The following is a 13554-nucleotide window of genomic DNA, read 5'->3' on the forward strand; positions in this document are numbered from 1 at the left end:
GATCTTATCTCGCTTATCTTATTACATTTTACATCCGCGCCCATCTCGTGCAAAACCGTTTCGTGTTCAGTGCCACCGCCGTGATCCCTGAGGAGGATAAACGAGTGCCCCTTTTCTAACGGTGAGTCTTTCCTTATAAACACATATTATTGTCTTATATGCAGTGGTAATTACACTAATATTCAAGGTCCTTCGACAAACATTTTTTACACTCCATAAAGAACATACCATAACATCTTTTACACACCAGAGGGGAGATCGATCATTGTTTGGTGCAATTAGATGGGACTCTTAAGGTTAAACGCAACGCTCGTTGTATTCTACGTGTTCACAGATGGCGTTAATTAATTAATTTTGTTTAAATACGCTTTTGCAAGGTATTACTTTACAATATTAAGACAAATCATTTGTTTGCGCCCGTATATACGCAATATGAATATGAATCAATAGTTTTGTTCGTTTAAAGACTTAATTCTTTCGAGAAAGGCACACAAATACAATATTTTACCGATGATTCAATCGAATATTGTATTTGTATGCCCTTCTCTAATTAAAGTCATCTGTGAACACGTAGAATACAACGAGCGTTGCGTTTAACCTTAAGCATCGGGGTTCCGTAGACGACCGAGTAAATATGACTTCTAAGAAACTGGGCGTCCTGCATAGTGCTAGCAGGTTCTTCAATAGTGGCTAGCTGCTAACCCTCTACAAACCTCAAGTACGTCCAACAATGGAAATTGGGATCGATCCACTAGATTTTGTGCAAATAGGGTGGTCCGTCAGATTTACAATCCGTAGTTAACAGACCGATTGTTATCGCGGGTATTGGTATAATCAACATTACAACAATGTCAAGTATCATGGTAACAAGCGTGAGTTTGCTAGAAGAAGGCAACGAAGGCTTTTTGCCTCCTAATGTAAAAAAGACAAAATAGCAAGTGCATTTTAAGTTTGGTGCCGCATCGTGCGACACTTATCCAAATATCCATTTTCCATTCCCTGGTAAGTTTTGACAAACTCACAGTTTGACGAAATCAAAAACAAGAGAAAATATACAACTTATATTTTATTAGGAGTAACTACGACGAATATAACAAGAATCCTTAGAAATTTTAAAGCATTATGTAATATGTACAACCGAAAAATGAACTTTATTTAGGAGTTAGATGCAAAGCTTTCCTTCTATTTCATAAAATGTGACCAATAATGTTAATTTATATAATATATAAAGATCGCTCTACAATAACCAATATTAAGAAACCCGATATAGATACACCTAATACAAATTAATTAATAAAACTTAAAACAAACTTAATTCTAAATATTGAATTATTATAATATTTAATAACTAGTTACATATCAACGCATAAATCAACAATAAAATAACATACAGTGTACGAGACAATTAATCGTCCGCACAGATACTGTAGATAAATAGGTGCTGGACACACTTGTCACGTATCAGTCTCGAGGAGTGTGGCGAAAGTTTAGAGAGGATTCTCTTTCAGAGGTAGTTGTTGAACTGATTTTCACAGAATTTGGCTCTCTATTTATAGAGCATATTCAAATCGGGCCCTCCCGAAGGAGGTACTCCTCTTTAGTGAGGAGTGAATTGGTTAGGTATTTTTTTCTTTAGAGGAATGTAACGTTGTGGGGTGATACCTTAACCAAGTCAGTTCAACCTACCTAAACCATCACCTAAAGTCTGGTTTATTTATTTTGTAATAAAATATACAGTTTTACATATTGGATTTGAAGTTAGACATTTTTGGTTTTATCATTTCCCAACGAGCAATAAATATATTTAAGTGTAAATTTTCATGTTATTATGTTAGCGTATAATCATTTCTTTATGTTTATTGATATCCACTAATTTCCCGTAAGTTGAGTCCGACATTATCACAAATTGTTATTTTGAATATGTAATTATTTTTTGATTAAAATATCAATGATCTATGCTGTGCTGTGATTAGTTGGAGGTGTCGGCCATTTTGGAATTCCCTCCGGTAAGTAGTGGAGGGGGACCAACATGAATACTAATTTATCTATCGCCTTGATCGAAGTCCTAATTCGAGCAATAAGTCTAACGGAGGAGGCGTGATGTTATGTGTGTCTAAAAATATCTCATCCTGTAGACTACTGGTCAAGCACACAAATGTTGAACAATTTTTTTAATGCTCAACATACCTTATAGTAAAATTATTATAGGTTGTGTCTACATCCCACCTGCATCGGATTTTCAAATATATAAAAACCACAATGAGGACATAGAAATGCTGAAATTCAAATATCCGAAAACAAAATTCATAATTGCTGGTGAGTATAATCTGCCGAACTGGACCAGCCAAGATGAGATCGGATCTGCCACAAACGAAGTTGAATTACAGTGCGCTAAATCCAGTGAAATTCGTGATATGTCCATATTCCTAGGACTAACTCAATCAAACAATGTGTCTAATTCTAATAATCGAATGTTAGATTTAGTGTTTTCAAGTGATTCAAAAATAGTGGTTGAGAAATCTGACGAATTATTATTGCCTCTAGATAAACACCATCCACCATTAGATATTGGTCATTTTTAGACAACGAAAATAATTTAAATAATCAATTAGAACAATTTTACTCAATTTTAAATACCTCGATAGAGCGCTTTGTTCCTAAGGTCAAACTTCACACCATCTAACTATCCCAAATGGTTTACGAGGGAATTAAAAAAACATATTAATTATAAAAAACATATCCATAGAATATATAAACATACCAGAAATCCTAATGATTACATAACTTTTACTAAATTACGTAAGCAGTGTAAAGAATTATCAATAAAATGCTATAGTGATTATGTAAGCCTAATTGAAAAAGAGGTACACCAAAATGTTAAAAAATTATGGAGTTTTTCTAAAAGTCAACAAAAAAATGATTGTGGATTTCCCAATAACATGTACTTAAAAGAAAAATGTGCCGACAGTATCGAAGGTATAGTTAATCTATTTGCTGATTCATTTAAAAGTATTTACGACACAGATATTCGTGTAAATACGATTCCCGATATTTCAGTGGAAGAGGTAATAAATCTAAGCCAATGTTTCATCAAAAAAGAATCTATAGAAAAGTCATAAAAGAATTAGATAGCAATAAATCTGCTGGACCGGATGGTATTCCTCCAATATTTTTCAAAACCTGTGTTGTAGTCTGATATATCCTCTTTATAAACTCTTTAACAATTTTTTAAGTTCTGGTTCTTTTCCAGCTCAGTGGAAAAAGAGTTATTTAACCCCTATTCATAAAAAAGAGAGATAAAAGCGATATATCAAACTATAGACCAATTTGTATAATGTCTGCTTTACCGAAAGTTTTCGAGAAATTAGTCCTAGATATCATTGTAAAACCTATCAACAACATTATTGTTCCTAACCAACATGGCTTCATCATAGGTTGCTCTACCTTAAGTAATTTAATGATTTATGAAAATTACATATCTGAATCTCTGGGTCTCAAACAACAAGTGGACAGTATATACACTGACTTTAGTAAAGCTTTTGATAAGGTTCGACATCACATACTTATTTATAAACTTCGATTGTTGGGCATCGAAGGTAAATTATTGAGTTGGATTGTTAGTTATCTTAGCCATAGGGTGCTTAGTGTAAAGATTAATTCTGTACATCTTATATATTCGAGGCCACAAGTGGGGTTCCTCAAGGGTCCCACCTCGGCCCAATATTTTTCTTATTATTCATCAATGACATTGTTGACCAATTTAATGATGTAGAAGTTCTGCTATTTGCTGACGACTTAAAAATATATAAAAGAATACGAAATGTATACGATTGTCAAATTTTACAGAGTAATTTAGAACAACTTCATCAATGGTGTGAACAAAATGCTTTATTTTTGAACATTCAGAAATGTCAAGTAATACGATTTTCTAAAACTCGTTATAATATATTACATGAATATACATTAAATAATATTAAATTAATACCAGTATCACATATTCGTGACTTGGGTGTAATATTCGTTGAAAACTTGTCATTCATTGAACACATCAACTATATAACTAATAAGGCTTTAAAGATGCTTGGCTTCCTTTGCAGAACTTTAACCGATTTTAAGTCCATAGATTGTATGAGAACCCTCTATATTTTATTAGTCAGAAGTCAATTGGAGTATAATTCACCTATTTGGTCCCCTTTATATAAAGTTCAATCCAATAATATAGAAAGAGTTCAGCACAAATTTCTTAAGTACGTAAATTTTAAGCTCGGAATTCCTATTTATTACATTAATTATGTCAGTTTGATGAATCAATTGCATCTAATAACACTGTCTGACAGGAGAATTATTTCAGACCTGGTTGTGTTACACAGAGTCATTAACAACTTAATTGATAGTCCTGCCATCCTTGCCACTATTAAACTCCATGTGCCGACTAGGAATACAAGACAAAATATAACATTCTTCTGTAATACATACTTGACCAACTATCAGACACACTCACTGACCAAAAGGATGCATGATCTGGGCAACAAGTATGGGGGTGTTATTGATTTATTTATTGATTCCATACATAGAATTAAGCATAATCTACACCAACACTTTGTTGAATCCTACAAATTAGAGTAGCTTTGGTAAATTAGTTTTAATGATTTTTTTTATATGTAGTGTTGTTATAATTTCTTTTTTACTTTATGTTACTCTTACGTTTTACTAATATTGCTTCATATTTTTTAATATTTTCTCATTATACTTGTAATCACAATTTTACAAGTGTGTATTTTTTACCTTCTTTAAAATGGATTACATCTATTTTCTGTCAATATCTCCTGTATAATACATATTCTCTTATTGTACTGCATCATGTATCACTTCTATGTAAAAGCCTTTTTAGGCGTATATATATATAAATAAATAAATAAATCCTGAAGCAGTTCCTTGGCGGTGGTCATTTCGTTGACTGGTGGCTCCGAGTGAGGAGGTAGATGTTTATTTTCAGATGTGTTTCAGGATCTGTTACTTTATCATCATCTAATTCTCTTGATTAATTACATACGGCATATCATTTAATAGAGTTATTTTGATTTAAAGATTTTTGAGAGCGATCCCTCGGGAAGTTACTAATTTATCACCTAGAAAAATAAAAATTGGTGCTTACTGCTAAAGTTATAGTTGAAAAACGTTTTATAAAATTTTCAAACAGTTTTACATAAAATATTTTATTGGTATGGTCCTGTTTTTATTAATTTTAAATACAAATAACTTACATCCGTAGGGATCTCTCTAGAAAAATTTGAAATTTTAGTAAAACGTTCATCCGAAATAATTAAAATGTGAGCGTCTCTTAAGCCATTTATTTTCATAACTAATGACTGTCGTAATCATATTCGGACCGTGCTCGCAAATATCACTAACTGACCATACATCACGGATTTCGTCGATATCATATTGACATAGGGGTTTATCGATCGTCCGTGCTAGCATATTTAGAGTTAAAAGTGTAGATGTCATTTTGCTATATTATATTTATTTTTCTATTAAAAATTATATTAAAAACAAAAATATATATTTACTACATATCGTTGGGTAAAGCCTAGCGGATAAGTGATACGCACTCCGTCTCGTTCCAGAATAACGGTAACAGAGAGAGCGCGTATCTCCGTCGCGCGTCTAGCAGTGTGATCAGTTGCGAAATTTTTCTGTATTTGATGAGATAAAGATTAAAACCGAGATGTAATTGCTGTTAAATAGCAAAATAGTTTGATATTATTTGTGAAATGTTAGCATCTGTCCAAAGAAATCTTCGGAGTCTTCGACTGCTTGAAGTACAAAACGTGAATTAATTAGCATAAAAAAGTAATTAAAGTGTTTTAATATATAATTTTTTTTTAAACTACAGATATTTGCGAACAGTGAAAAATTCCTAATGTATCGATTAATTATGCGACATTTGTTTAGAGAAGTGAACTCAAAACGGATCCCTGGGGAACCCTGAAAAGTGTGTTAGATTATTTTTCCATCCATTAAGGCTTGTAAGCGATTTTTAAAATGATATCATTTTAGATTTAGACATCTGCCCTGATGGACACTTTAAGGAAACGCGAACCGTACCACGAATTACGGGAATGGAACGAATCAACTGCAAGCATCGTTTCTCGCCATTTTCTGTTGCTTCGTTTCTTTCCCATAAGTTGAGGTTCAGTTCGGCTCGCGGATGTATACGTAGCATACGATGAACGGTGTACGAAACGTTGTGTACAAAGTGCAACACAGCATAATAACCAAAGATGTTACATATCTTTGATAATAACACAAAAATAAACCACGATAATACTGTATTATAATTGGTTCAATTCAATATTATTATAAACAAGACAGCGGGATCCGCCACCGTTTTAAGACGCCTTCGATTTTCCACCAAAATATTTCGCTGACAAATACAATCATGCTGACAGTACTTCCAATTAGAAGTATGAAAAGGCTTCCCCGAATGTGCTCCATTTGCAATATAATGGTATCATCCCGATAAATCAACTTTGTTTTTTTTTAATTTATTTTCTGCATCATTCATCCATTTGGAAATCAAACCAGTATCTACCATTAATTTTATTTTGCTTATTATTTTAATGGCATGAGGAAAGTTTTTAGCCATCATCATATTGGAAAATCCCCTCACGGTTGGGTTTTCAGCTACATGGACGTCATTTAATGTTTTATTAAACTTTGCCAGTTCTATCTGTAAGGTTTTACGGTTAAAAATCATCGCAAACATTTCACCGTTTGATACGTTCCACATTTTTTTGTCTATCTCGTCAAGTTTAAGAGAAATTAACCCGGTTTGCGACTCATCATCACAAAGATATTTAAAAACGTCACTTCCACTAATCCGCAAATCAGAAACAATATATTTGAACAATGCTCCTAAATAAATGTTTCTTATGAAAAAATTATATAAAATGAACAGGAAAACCTACTAAATTTACTTCCTTTGAATTGTACTACCACACTCATGCCCATAATAACACCCAGTATGTCTAATGAAGTCATCTTATCAAAACCGCTGTTTCGTTTGGACAACTTCTTACTGCTGTAACAATAAATAAAAGTGACAATCGTACTCGCGAAAAACAATAAAAACCACACATCGCCTGTGAACGGTTTTAATAATTTCTGTAAATTGTTTAATCGTCTTGGTGGAGGAAGGAACATAACGTAGTCAATTGCATCATAGGTAATGAGATGAAGTTTTTTCAATCGATCTTTGGTTAAGATGAGCGTAGATGACACGAGAAATGTTTTTTCTTCAAATGGTTTTATAGTCATTAGTTGTCCTGGTTTAACAACTTCTGGTTTAAATTCGACAGTGAAATTAAAAGCCTTCTCCAATATTTTCAAAATATTGACCTCGATTCCGTAATATTCTGTATGGTTTTTATGTGTAGTATTTATCATGAAGGGCGGCTGGGTATGTGTAATAACATTCAAGGAACAATTCAGAAAGTCCACATTTGCCTTCCGATCATCTACAAATTGTAAAGGTTCATCGTTCCACATTGATATTCTTTCTATTTTAATGGCTTCGCAGGAGTCGACATAAGGTCTGTATGTGAAAACGTTAAATTCATCTCCAATAGTCAACGCGTCCACAGTCACAATGAAAGTATTCATCAGAAAGAATCTCCAACTACACTCTGCTACTTCCTCTGCACATTCATGTCCACAGTTTGGATTTAAAACTCCGATGACCACCTTGTTGGGACGCTTTTGATACTGCACACAAGAATTATTCAAAACATCAAACAGTTCCTTTGAATTTCTAGTCAGCACAATTAAATTCCTTCCTTGTCTGTTTAGTAAAACACTGTCGTTGTAGCACAACAAAGAAATTTCGATTCGATTTTTATACAATGACGATATATTCTGGATTAATTTAGAAGCAGTTATCTTTATATGTTCATTATTTGGATTAAAAGCAACGTTAACATCTCCTATCACGTTAATGTATTTGAAAACGTTGAAGGTCACAGACGATATTTTATTTATCTGATCGTCTTCCAGAAGTGACAATGAGTGACTCAATAATACTATACCGAACAGTATAAAAATCGTCCGGGGAAACATTTTTTCTTTCTATATTATTATTGCTTTAAGTTAAATGACAGGATTTTTTCAAAGTATTGTTTGCTACATGCATCATAAAGACTAGTTTCCAACAGTATCAAAACACAATGAATTACCTACATCAGACATTATTGGTAGATATCTGCCTTTTTTTACAATTGAAATGAAAATTACACTAAAATAAAATAACCATCGTAAAATTTGATATTTCTTAAAAACAGGCGTATTGTAGGTATCTCTACGGATATAGTAGAATATTTTATTATTACTGATTTAGGAATTTTAGAATTGTACATCATGTTATGGAAAAACTTTGTACTTCCACTATTGTATGGTTTAATCATCTTTTCCGGCGTTTTATATTAATATTATTAATTTGTCAACCTGATTATTGGGAATCGGCTGAATGTTCGTGAGTGACGTGTTGTCAATGTGTTCATTTCATTATGCAAGCTGTTTTACAGATCCATTTACATAATTAATTTACCTTCGTTAAGTGGTCATATTATAATAAATATCTAAAAAAAGTCCTGAGGTTACAAATGGTATTAAATGGTAACATACATTTGTAAAATTATCAAACTATTACATTTCACAATTTGAAAGACTACCTACAGCAATTTATTAAAAAAGCCTAACCTTCCAGTTTGTTCACGCAATATAATATTTAATAACGGGCTGTATAGATGGTTATTCACAATGACCTCTCGACCGCTAAAAGTGTTGAAGGTCTTGGTGTAATAATGATTATTATAGCAATCAATCATGAAATATATCAACTGAAGTGGTCTGGTATAAGATGCGGACTCATGAAACATGATGATAGTTTGTATGTATAAATTTTGTCAAATTCATAGCCATTCAAATTTGTCCATAGTCAAATAAAAAAAATCACACTTCATCAATCATGACTAAATAAGTTACCAAAAGAGGACATGGCATATCAATAACAAATCTGTCCAAACAGTAGCAAAATAATTGCTACCAAAATGGCGGCAACGCCAGACCATTTCCATTGTTATTATTAAAACCTATTTATACACAAAAATATCTGTGAAAATGGAAGGTATTAAACAAAACAAATGGTAATGCAATTTGGGTAGGAACTATCACCAACAGTTGGAATAGTGATTTCTTAATATTCCATTCTTGAAGTGTAATCAAGAAAAGAAAATAATTTCCTTTGTTTTTGTTAACCTTTTTCACAGAAGTAATAAAAATACAGAGAGCCTCTGTATTTTTATTGTGCACTGCAAATATTTTACGACGATTGCCTGCAAGGGGGTATAATTCCTATCGAATATTGGTACGGAAATATTGTGACGTCATATGATTGCCTATCTATATCCACCAATGAAAAAATCTGAAAGTCTATGGAATAAAATTTCAGAGTTTCTCATTGGTGTATAGTATAATAAGTAGGCTCCAAATGAGAATTTTACTGTCTATATATTGGCATATCTATGGGTTTTTAGGTCCAATTTTTTCATTCAAAAAGCCAGAAGACGTGGATCTAGTGAGTGGTTTATTTATAGTTTATGGTTTAATTGATGAAATCTGAAATTTGGCCGGTTTTATTATCATAAAGAATAAGATCCTCGGTTAATACAATGTTAACTAACAACATACACGCCAAAAGATGTATGAACGATAAAATTATTTGAAAAAACGTTTGAAAGGAATGCTTTCCTAATCTTTAACCTGTGAAATAATATTCCCGCCTTTTTTAATCGACACACTTTATACTCGTTGACTGAACACTTTCGCGGCATCTTGAATATTTCTTTATTAAAATTTATATTGTTTTTGATTATCCGACTAACAGTTCGAAAAAAAATAATAATACAGGACAACAAATATTTGACCATGTAATTTTTAAAGAAGAACATGGGTGATGAAACTATGTCATTCTCTTTCTAACATGGGATGCGCTATGGCAAGAGAAGAGTGCAATGATAATAAGTCATTTATTTGTTTTCTGTCTCTGTATTATTAGAGCACTTCCTGTTATTACATATGCAATAGTTTTAATCATCAATGTCACATAGCACTCTCTTTAGGGTGAATTGCCTAATACAAAAAAAAATCATCAATGTATTCTTTATTGAAATATTTACGATACATTGCCATCAAAACTGGTAAAATAAAATCGAAACCTATAGAAAAAATTACAATAATATCCCTTCTGAATTGCGCTGTATTATCAACCAATCAGAACAAATAAATAAAATTGAGCATTTTCCAAAAAAATTATATTTTATGCAAAACACATAAAATGTAACTCATATTAAAACAAAATAAAAAATTAACTGTGTTTATCATTTTTCTGTTAAAAGCAGAGAAATGTCAAAATTCGATACTGTCGTAGAAAGCAAATATTCACATTTCATATAAGATAATCTTAAAAATGTTCTGCCTTTATTTAGGATTTCAAATTTCAAGTAATTTTAGTTTATTTTTAAGACAGATCGATTGTTCTTCTCAGAACAACAGGATTTCACCTGACCTGACCTGTCCTGTAAAGAAAAATACTTTAAGCTCATTTTCGCAAGATAGCACTTTTTTCTTTTTTCACTAGATCTTGCCTGTTGTGAGGGAATATTTCGACATTTCAAACATTTTTATTTTTAAAATAATATTTTAGGCTAGAGAATGGGCTCTGAATTAGAATTATATTGTCTATGGTGGCGCCTTTTTTAGTTTCCTCTATCCTCATCTATGGTGTGTGACGTAGTATTGTCGCACGCATAAAATTTGTCTAAATATTGACATACGAAAAGCTCGAAGATATCGATATAGTTGATTATGATATCGATCTAGTGCGTGGTTTATTTATGAGTACCATATTTCATAATGGTTGCTGTTTTGATTTGCCGTTGTTGATGTTGTAGTGGACATTACTGCCGAAAAGAGCAAGCAAACAACGAGTCCGAAAATTCAATGGAAGCTGTTCAATTTTGCAGGCTACCGACATCTGTAGTCTAGAAATTTGAAGTTACTACGTTTAACCAAAATGGTGTGAGTCCTTGCTTAGAAAATATTGTCAATTTGGTCGGTATAGCAGGTTTCATTTTTACTGCTAGACATCACGATGACAAGTGGTTTATTTACATGTGGTGGTTTTTGAAGTCTTTAAAAAGGCTCGCATTATGTGTTTTTTCGTTCTTTTCTCAACAATAACTCGATAATAAACAAGCTCATAAGTCAGAGCGATCGTAGCAGTGTTATTCGCACAGTTCTTTATAAATATTATACCTGTTTCAATAGTTTGAAATAAATGTAAAGTTGTGTCAAGAAAACCAGTTTTTATTCAAAAAGGATCACCCCCAATTTTTAACATTTGATCCTTCAACCGGATTACGATCAGGAGATTGTATGTAAAAAAAAACAAAGAACCAGCAGCCAAAAGGATACAAAATTGATTGAAACTGGAAATCATTAAGGAAAGTGGACCACATCGCAAATCTGAGATAAGTATTCAGTGCTTTCCTTCCTATCATCCATTTTATGTTTATTCAGGTCTCATGTAATTTAAACGAGATTAATCTTAAATAGAGTCAATATTATAAATAAAATCACTACCCACTTGAAAATAAGAATATAATATTATTGAATAGTGTTCTCAAATAGAATTGTCAAGGTTGTCGTGGTATTCTTTCAAACGGGTGTTTGCTAAAATAAAATAATTGTCAACCGATATTAACAAAATATAATTAAAAATGGAAAATATGAAGTCATTAATAAACAAACGCGGCGTAATCAAAGGAAAACTAACCCGATTCGCGGATTCCTTAAATGCATTGTCGGTAAATGAAATTAAATTAAGATATGAGCGGGTGAAATCATTGTTAGATGAATTCGAAGCAGTTCAACGGAAAATTGAAATGTTACCGGATTCAGACGAAATTGAAAATTATAGTCAACGAGAAGCTTTCGAAAACCAATATTTCTCAGTTTTGGCAACGGCCAAAGGTGCGATCGAATCCGTCGATCAAAGTAAGGTGGAAATTAAACTACCCAACCTCCAATTACGGGAATTTCATGGCGATCAGAAAAATTGGGTTAATTTCGTCGAAACCTTCAAGACTTTAGTCCATAACAATAGTACTTTAAGCAACGTACAAAAATTCTTTTATTTGCAATCAACTTTAAAGGGAAACGCATTAAAGATAATTGCTAATCTAGAAATTTCTGAATTAAATTACATTTCCGCTTGGGAATTATTAAATGAACGTTATGCAAATTTAAGAACTACCGTTCATAAACACATCCAAGCTCTATTTTCATTAAAAGACATGAAACAAGAAGAGCCTGTAGCATTGAGGTATCTAATTGATGAAACAAACGTTAGTTTAAAGGCATTACAAAATATCGGGGTCAAGGTAGATCAATGGGATCCATTGGTTATTTATATAATATCAAATAAATTAGACGCAGCTACCCGAAAAAATTGGGAACAATATACATTACAAGACGAATTACCTACGTTAAAGGAATTCTTAAAATGTTTATCTGCTAGAGCCCAAGTATTGGAACTGATGAACGCTTCTGAGAAAAAATTTTCTAGCTTACATAAAACACAACTAGGCAACAATAATTGCAAAAAAGATTCATCAGTATTTTTAGCGGTAAAGGCTAACAACTGCATTTATTGTAACGAGAAAGGTCACCATATTTATTATTGTAAAAAATTTCTAAAATTAAAATTACATGAGAGGATTGATGCTACGAAATCAATCCAAGCTTGTTTTAAATGTTTAAAGGTGGGTCACCAGGCACAGAGTTGCAAGGCAACCTTTTCTTGCAGGCGTTGTGGCAAAGATAATCACAACACCTTGCTACACAATGAGGTACCTCTGCGGGAGGCCTCCAATATGGATGCTGATAACGAGGTTTCAGTATCGAATTTTTCTGCAGCGGATAAAGCAGAAAAAATAATATTATTGTCAACTGCCAACATAGGAGTTGTGGGTAGTAACAATAAATTTTTTAAAGCCCGCATTCTGATTGATTCAGGGGCCCAGTCAAATTTTATGAGAGCAGAATTTGCTAATAAATTAAATTTACCATGTGAATTGATAAACAAACCCGTTTCTGGGATCCATAATAACATCACTCACATAAAAAAGAGAATTTCAGTGGAGATGAATTCGCTTCATACTGATTATAAAAGTGAAATATCATGTCTGATTTTACAGGAGATTACAACAAATTTACCACAAGTGACAATGGCGAAAAAAGACTTCAAGTTACCACGAGGATTGGAGCTAGCTGACCCGAACTTCAATATAGCTGCACCCATCGACATCCTGTTGGGCGCGGAGAGCTTTTGGGAAATCCTAACCAACGATAGATTGAAACTCGAATCGGGACCAACACTTCAACGTACGCAACTGGGATGGATCATATCAGGACCAATCCACATGTACCCAAAGC

Source organism: Hesperophylax consimilis, chromosome 12, assembly GCF_061612785.1.
Source record: "Hesperophylax consimilis isolate HC1 chromosome 12, BYU_Hcon_1.0, whole genome shotgun sequence".
Classification (NCBI taxonomy): Eukaryota; Metazoa; Arthropoda; class Insecta; order Trichoptera; family Limnephilidae; genus Hesperophylax; species Hesperophylax consimilis.